Source organism: Helianthus annuus, chromosome 5 (genome assembly GCF_002127325.2).
Source record: "Helianthus annuus cultivar XRQ/B chromosome 5, HanXRQr2.0-SUNRISE, whole genome shotgun sequence".
In the NCBI taxonomy this organism is placed as follows: Eukaryota; Viridiplantae; Streptophyta; class Magnoliopsida; order Asterales; family Asteraceae; genus Helianthus; species Helianthus annuus.
Window position 1 is genome coordinate 39,158,684 of NC_035437.2, and position 8,948 is coordinate 39,167,631.

The window sequence follows — 8,948 nt, forward strand, 5'->3', positions numbered from 1 at the left end:
TGAGTGATTAGACAGGTACAATGCAAGGGTTAGAGTGCTAAACATTAGCACTTGCAGCCCCGAAATGGAGAAACCGGGAGACAAAACCTGTTTTTCAGGCTCACAGACTGTCCACACGGGGACGTGTCCAGCCAACACGCCCCCGTGTTCATCTCCCAGACCTGTTGTTTGGTTACTGACCTGCAATTTTTTTCCAGACACGAGGCCGTGTTCACCCAACACGTCCCCGTGTTCATCTTCTGTAAGTTCTCGGTACTGGCAGTTCACCACGGGGCCGTGTCCAATGGACACGGGGCCGTGTCCAGACTGCCAGTAACAAAAAATCTTTCCTTTTTTTAACCTACTTTTACACATTCTAATCAACCAACAAAAAAAAAAAAAACCTTATTTTTGGACACATTGAGGACAATGTGTAATTTAAGTGTGGGGGGGATGCTAAAACCTTGAATTTTGCAAACTCTAAACACAAGCCTTACACAAAACTCTATTGGAACCGCTAAACACCCCAAATTTATTCAAAAACTTTTTCATTTTTTTATTTTTATTTACTTGTCTTAGTTTAAGTTGGGAATAACAAGTTCTAAAAAAGTTATATTTTTACAAGTTTACAACCGATAGCGTCGTGATAACAAAGAACCAACATAAGAAAATTATGAAACGGCATAACAAGTCTAGTTAAAAATTCGATTATATATACTTGATCACATTAAAAACCCATTCCCACAAAAGTGAGTTTTGAGCCTTTATGGAGCATAAAAATATACATATTTAGACTAAATGCTCATTTTTCGTTTCTTGTGTGAATAGCCGCTTGGTTCTTACAAATCTAGAACTTGCCACAACAATACATTCCCGGTCCTTACCAACTTAAACCCAAGTAAGTAAATGATGGAGGCATTAGGACTAACCATTTTTCTTTCAAAACCATTATTTTTCAATTTTTTTATCACCTACCCAAAATCCCCCTAGATTGCCCCTTTGAGCCTAAACCTTTCATTTCATTACCCCAAAACCCTTTTTACCCACCAAAAACCATTTTTATTTTTCACCCTTTATTTTAGTAACAAGCTCGGTTCTTCGTAAACTCGCCTTTTTATGTGATGAAAAAAAAAAAACAAACAAACAACAATGATGATGTCAAAAAACAAACAAAAGCTATATAAAAGCTTGTTTGGAGAAATACTTCAAAATAAAAAGTCGCTAAAGACAAGGTATTTTACGAAAACCGACGCTTTTTACGATTTTTCGCCCTTTTTACTAACCACTAACCCAACCACCCACCTTTAACCCAAGCCTAACCCTTCACCCAAAAGTCCTCTTGATATTTACAAAGGTAAAAAGTTAAAAAGGAGGAGGATTGATTGCTTGGCAAGCCTATGGAAGGCGTAAGTTCCATGCCGCTCTCGAGTGATTCACTAAAAATCTACACCTTCGGCCGAGTGTTGAGTGATCCCCCGTGAGGTATGTGAACTTGTATATAAATGGAATTTTAATAAGGCATGCTATGCCCAAATAAGTAATTTATCTTATGAAACGTTCAAAATAAATCATAACGAATAGGATTGTAAATAAATAAAAATAAAACTTACTAAGACCTTGGATTCCCGACACTCTAGGACAAGCTAAAAACTTTCTCTTCTACCTATTCCATTTGGAGTGTAAGCCACATTTAAAGAGTTTTGCTTGAGGACAAGCAAAAGTTCAAGTGTGGGGGTATTTGATGTGTGTAAAATGCAACATATAAATCACATCAATTAAGGCATAAAACTAACCCTTTTTAAGTACTAATGTTGGAAAAAGAGTGTTTTTGTCTTCCTTTTGTATTTTCAGGATGAAATGAGCTCAAAATCACAAAAGAAGCAAAAAGACAACTAATTCTAGCATAAATACAAGAAAAGGAACAAAAGTAGACTGCCCGGACCCTCAACGGCACCTCCCAAGGCAAAGAAGAGAAAACAGAGACTGAACACGCCCCGTGTCCAGCGAACACGGGGGCGTGCCCAGGAAGCAGCAGAAAAGACAAACCAGTAGAAGCTTCCATTGCCCACCACGGGGCCGTGTCCAGTGGGCACGGGGGCGTGGTGAAAGTACAGCAGGCGCATTAATTGTAATTGCGAATTACAATTAATGAAGAGAGAGAATGTCAGACGGGCACGGGGGCGTGTCCAGCGGACACGGGGTCGTGCCCAGCCTTCTGTTCAGCCTATAAATAGGGGTGCTTGGCTTCATTCCATCTCATCCCTTGGCACACCACCTCTCTCACACTTCATCCACCACCCACCACCACCATAACACCATCATCCACCACCATCATCCATTGTCCATCATAGAGTGTGTGAGTCTTCTCGGGATCCAAGATTGATCGTAAGAGTTCTTGACAATCAAGGCCATGTTTGCCTAAGTCTCTTACATCACTTGGTGAAGAAAAGTGTTTAGTATAATACTTTTTATTTTTAATCTTTTGCACTTTTTATTTGGTTTTGTATTAATGACTTTAATAACTAGTTACTTATGTTGAAGGTGATCTTTCCTTATCGTTTGTCCGTGGTGTCTTGGCATTATTTTACTGTCTATATAAAATAAAAGATTTTCACCATTCATATCTCCACGGTCTATATGGAGGTATGTTGGCTACCTGGTCGGGGGTTAAGGGAACGGTTTGGTAAGGGTCTTGCCCTTGTTCAGCGTTTAGAGGTCCTGCTTGGGACCTGGGTCAAATTTAGTAGGATCTCCTTCAATGCCCATAGGTATTGGATGGCGGGGATCCAAACTCTTTGACCCCCTCATAAGTTAACTACTATTAATACGATAACCCGGCTATTTAGGACTGTATCCCTGCTGACTCAGACTACTTAGCCGAGGGTAACGTCACCGCCGAAAGCGGGGCCTACCACAATTTGCATTAATAACTTAATTCATTATCTTCCAATAATCCGACCCTTTAGGATTGTATCCTTGCTGACTCAAACTACTGGGTTGAGGGTAACGTCGCCTTCAAAAGAGGGGCCTACTACAATAACTAAGATAATCTCTTAAACAAGTGCAAAAGTGCGAAAATAATCAAAGGTTATACTAATACACGTGTCAGATCCAAGTGATTCATCTTGTCTATCTGTTTTTATTTTATTTTATTTTTCAGCATTTAGTTAGTTTTTATTTTTCTTAGTTTAAAACATTTTTCTCACTTTTTGATTTGGTTAGACGTTGAGGATAAACCGGTATTAAAAGCTCTTGTGTCCTTGGACGACCTCGGTATCTTACCAACACTATACTACGTCCACGATGGGTGCACTTGCCCATATGTGTGTTTAGTGTTAGTAAATATCATGTTTTATAAATTTAAAACTTGGCTAAAAGTGTATAAAGGGGCTTAAATATATATCAAAATTATATACACACCAACACACATCAAGGTTCCTGAATGTAATCTGCTGGGTTAAACTGACCTCTGAAGTAAGGAGTGGGATCTTCAAAAGTACGGCGCGATGCAGATCGCTGTAGAGGTAAAAAGGAAGGTTGAGGGTTATCGGGATTATTTTCCGAGTTTGGTCCAAACGAATGGCGGTATGAGGGTGTTGAGCTATGCGAGGTAGAATGTCTCGCAGGTTCAAAAAGGTTTCTTCGTCTCTGTGGTTCTTCACTCCTTGTACTGGAAGGAGCTCGCGTGTTCGAAGGTCCAGCTTCGTGATCATGGTGAGTAATGACCGTTCCTCTGCCTCTTCCTCCTCTTCCTCATCTGATTGCAGGCGGCATATTTCCTGCTTTTAAAACTTTAAATAACAATAAACAATAAAAAGACAAACTGAAATAACAAATTCGAATTTGTCCTATGTTCTTGCTAGACTCAAGTATGTGCAATTGTGTAACTGAGATTAAACACAAAAGGCTAGTGTTTAATTCGCTCAGTGTTGGCTCTGATACCAACCTGTCACACCCCGATTTCCATGTGTATCACCGGTGGGCCCGGTGGGGGATTACCATGACGTAGTTGGCAACAATATAGTCAAACCACACAATTATATGAATGCACAGCGGAAGCAATAAGATAATGCATTTCAACATTTAGTGTAATATCAGTGTATCACCATTGTTGAAATAATAATCCACAGGGGATCAAATAGAAATAACAAAAGTATTGTTCAACAGACTTTAGGCATCTTAAGCGTGCGAGACTTCTAGTGATGCTAAGGAGAAATTCCAGCCAATTACGCCTAGTACCTGCATTTAGTCTTTTTGGGGAAAATACGTCAGTTTACACTGGTAAATACATTCAACTGACACTTTTGTAAAAATGTTTAATAAAATTGGTTTAAATGCTCAAGGCACAAACTCTTTATAACTTGGGATAATTTATAATTAAATCTTGTAAAGAATTACATGTTACTATGCGTTCGGTCGCCCGAGTCGTGTCGGGTTAAAGTTTAATAGACACACCACATGGTGTAAAACCGTGGCGGGTAACTAACGGCTACACTTTTATACTTATAGACATAATGCCGGGTGTACGCCTACACCGGGATGTCAAGGTCGTGGCCATTCGTAAATGCTGCCAAGGATATCCGGGACATGGTCATTAAGCCCCCAAAGGCGTTAAGCCAACAAAACAAGTTTTTAAACGTGTCACATTGATAATACCCAACTACTAATGAGTTGGGGTCAATTTCCCGACCAAGCGGTATTTTAGATACCGTAACCCAAGCCCGTATAACGGAAAATAAGTTAAAAGTATTTACCTTTGCAAGTATAATCCTTAATTGAATAAATCACAGATATCTTTTACTGGTCTCCTATTCTGGAACGAAGGTTTTAAAATAACCTATTAGAATCCTAACGGATCTTTATATTTGTCGTAGCTTAGACCGGTCAGTTTCAAAGTATAGTTACGGTTTAATCGCGTGAAAGGCGAAAACCGTGAATGGAGTGTGATTTTGACCCAACAAGTTTGAAGACTTGTTTTATATGGGCATAATAATCATACTCTGGATTTTGGGGTCAAAATAATATGGTTTGACCCGTTTCGGCTAACTTATGTAAACTAGTTACATAAGCCGAACCGTGCGCGCTAATGGCGCAACGGGTAACCATAGGAGTCCTACACTGATTTCCTAAGTCAATATGCCTTAAAGAGGTTGTGGTATCAGTAGGATACCTTCCATAATGCCCGTAACGAGTTTAAGTTCATATTATGCCCCGTAGGGGTATTTCGGTCCTTTTTAAAGATTATAAAAGAGGTTTTAGAGTTCTACAGGAAATCTGAGTTTCCCAAACAGTTTATAAAGTCTAAAATACTTTATTTATTATTTAAAATCAGTAGCAACTGGAATCGGGTCAAAAGACCTTGTAGAACTCGAGTTATGGCCGTAAAGGGCATATTCGGTATTTACCGAACCGTTGCGATAACTGCAGGTTATGAACAGGTTAAAAATAATTAAAATTCTTTAAAAATCCCAAAATATTATTTTACAACAGTGTGTAAAAGGTTTGGTGTCGAAATCCGGGTTTAGATAGGCGTTATGCTAATTGCGCCGTTTATTACTAAAGTTTTATTTAATTACGCTATTTAGCATAACTCATATTTTGGACCTCGGATTGACGTGAAATTTTAGGGACATGCTTAGAAATCAGTAACCAAGGTTATGATTCTTTCACATGTCCGAAATTCTCGTTTTATTTTAAAAAGGGCGTTACGGTCAACTTTTAAGCATTTAACGGAAATGTGTAAAAGACTTGGACAAACGACGAACCGGTCACAGAGGGTTATACCATCATGTAACCTGGTCCTAAGAGAGTCCTAAGGCATATCTAAATCAAACTTTAACGGGTCAGAACTGCAGTCAATGCAAAAGTCAAACTTTTGCGACTTTCGGCTCCGAACCGGGTCAAAACAACAAATGGCCGGATCAAACAAGCTTAGACTAGTTTATATACTTATTATCATGTTTTATGAGTGTTCAAACAGGTCACATATCATCTACATTACAGATTAAGCAAGAAATCGCAAAACGACATTTCTGTTGACTTTTTCTAAGCACGTTTGACTCGATATTTGAACTAGTTAGAGTGGGAATCAGAGGGTGCCCTTTTAGGGGTTTAATGCCCACATGATTACCATCATATAACTATCTTTGATCCGACAAATCACTGGACCATTCGTGATTTATCGCCAAGTCAATCGTTAATTACGACGGATTGACTTTTAGGCTAAAACTATTGAAAAATGAAACCACAAAGGGTTAGGCAACTTACAGAAGCTTGGTGCACGAATTAGGATGCTAGAAGAAAGCTTTGGAGCTCCAGAAGTGAGTTAGAATGCAGGTTTGAGGTGTGATTCATTAGTGTGCAATGTAGTGCCTTTTATAGTGGATTTCCAAGCACAAGATCACAACAACTCAGCCTACAAGGGAGTATGGATGATCAGCAGGTGGCCCTTGGTGCTAGGAGGCAAGTAGAGGGCGCCCATGCTTCATTTATTGCACTTTTGATCGTTCACAACTCCAAAAAAGAAGTCTGTCCAAAGTTTCTGCATCTGTGTCTGTCACGCGGCCCGCATTAGATTTCATGCAGCTTGTACGCGGGCCGCATGGATCTTCATGTCAGACGCGTATCCACAGATGGCTCGCGGCCCGCTTCAACTTATGTTTTTCACTCAGGCGGGCCGCCTGAGGCCTGTTTTCAAAGATTTTTTTTAACTCTTTTGTAATGATTAACCAAATCTTTGTAATTAATAACCTGACCTTTCGGGTTTGAAGGGGTAACTTTGCGATTTGGCCCTCGGTTAATTACAATTAAGGGCCTCGTGTCTTTTACCCGCACTGTCAAGTCCCCGGTTAATTAAATTACTATCCGGAAAGCCTTAACTTTCATTGTTGACGCTTTTAATCCCTCTCGTATGAATTTGATCATAACTTTCTCGTCTTAAAACGAAACTTCGCGAAATTTATATAGTACATCCTAGCGAGCGTATTTTACTGTTACAAAGCGTCGGGTTCGTCAAGGGTCACTCAGAGGTATAAATTAAACATTTTGACACAATTAACCCCTGCAGCTTGTAATCTCTCACTTTCTTCCGCGTTTCGTTTCCGTACGATCCATGATTTATTCGTTTGAGGGTACGAGCATCGTTTAGGGTTACTATACAGTATATTTACCCTTTGTTGACATTTATAACCCTCGAATTTACATACTTTCAAGGTTTGTCAACTTTAGTCCTTTATTTAATATTTAATGCCACGTGTAAACTAATGACATGTGTTAACACATTATTGGACACAAAATTTCGAGGTGTTACATGTGAAAGCCAGACAATGATCCTGAAGCAGATGTTGCTGAAGAACAAAGAAATGCCAGCAAATCGAGAGGGGGAGTCTGAAGATATTCAAGTAGACATTGTTAAGGGGAGTCTGTTGATGAAGATAGAAAGAGAAAAGCCCAGAGGCTGATCAAGACTGAAGAAGTGAAGACATGGTACTGTCAAGACTCGATTGCGACTCGTCAACATCTGAGGGGGAGTCTGTTGGTGCACTACATCTGTCGACTTCGTCTTGGATCGAGTCTTAGATTGCATTGTATAGATTAGGGCACGTTTTACGAGAAAACAGGAGAGTATATGTAGTTAGAAAGCTGATTTCGCTCATAGGGTATTAGCTAGGGATTTCGCTCATATGGACACCAGCTGATTTCGCTCATGTGTCATGTGTACATTGGGGCGAAATCAGGAACCCTATATATAGGGTCACTTGAGCGAAATCACATATCAGTAGTACGAATTCCATACCGAGGTGCTGCCAGTGTGAAGACTGACTGTAATTGTGTTCCAATCAATACAATCAGTAGTTAAAGTGAAGAATCAGCTATTTCTAGCTTTGTTTCTTGTTATTCCGCACCTGAAACAGAGTAGAGCTTCTCTGAACATTTCATTCGGGTCAGGTCACCGATCCTACAAGAAATCTGAGTCTTCAAAGAAGTCGAGGAAACACAAGGCTTCCAAGAACTTTGCTGTTACTACACAGGCAAATCAGGCAGCTCCAAATCAGCCAGCGCAACCACCTGCCAAGAAACAATACATTGGCAATGCACCTTTGTGCAACAGGTGTAACAGTCACCATCAGCCGCAAGTTCAGTGTCGTTTTTGTACCAACTGTGGGAGATCTGGTTATCTTGCCGCCACTTGTCGTCTTCCTCCTAACCAGAACTAAGCTGCACAGAATCCAGCTCAGCAACCTGCCCAACAGCCTGCTCAACAACCAGCACAGGCTGCACGACCTCACTATCCTCCTGGTTCATGCTACAATTGTGGGGATCTGACCCACTATCGAAATCAGTGTCCAAGATTGATCAACGCGAATCAGGCTCAGGCTCGAGGACGAGTCTTTAACATGAACGTAAATGAGGCGCGTGCGGACAACGAGGTGGTCAATGGTACGTTCTTTGTTAACAATCAGCATGCATCTATTCTTTTTGATTCGGGTGCCGATAAGAGTTTTGTGTCATTATCTTTTGAACCTATGCTTCGCATGACTAGGACAAAACTAGGAAAGCCCTTGACAGTAGAGGTAGCTAGTGGTGAACCCGTTGTTCTCGATTCTTTTCTTTGAAACTGCTAGTTAAACCTTAACAACCATCTTTTTCCTGTCGACCTCACGCCTATGTAACTTTGAAGTTTCGACATTATAGTGGGAATGGATTGGTTAGCCAAGTATCACGCAGAGGTAGTTTGTATTGAGAAGATTGTCCGTATACCGCTTTCGACTGGTGAGATCTTAGAGGTTCGTGGTGAGAACCTGCTAGTGGTCTTAAACTTATGTCACGTATTCAAGCTCAGAAGTACCTGCGTAAGAACTGGGTTGCCTTTTTGGCACATGTCGTAGAGGAGAAAGGCAAAGGTAAGTCTATTCAAGATATCCCTGTTGTTCGGGATTATCCTGAAGTGTTTCTTGAAGAATTACCTG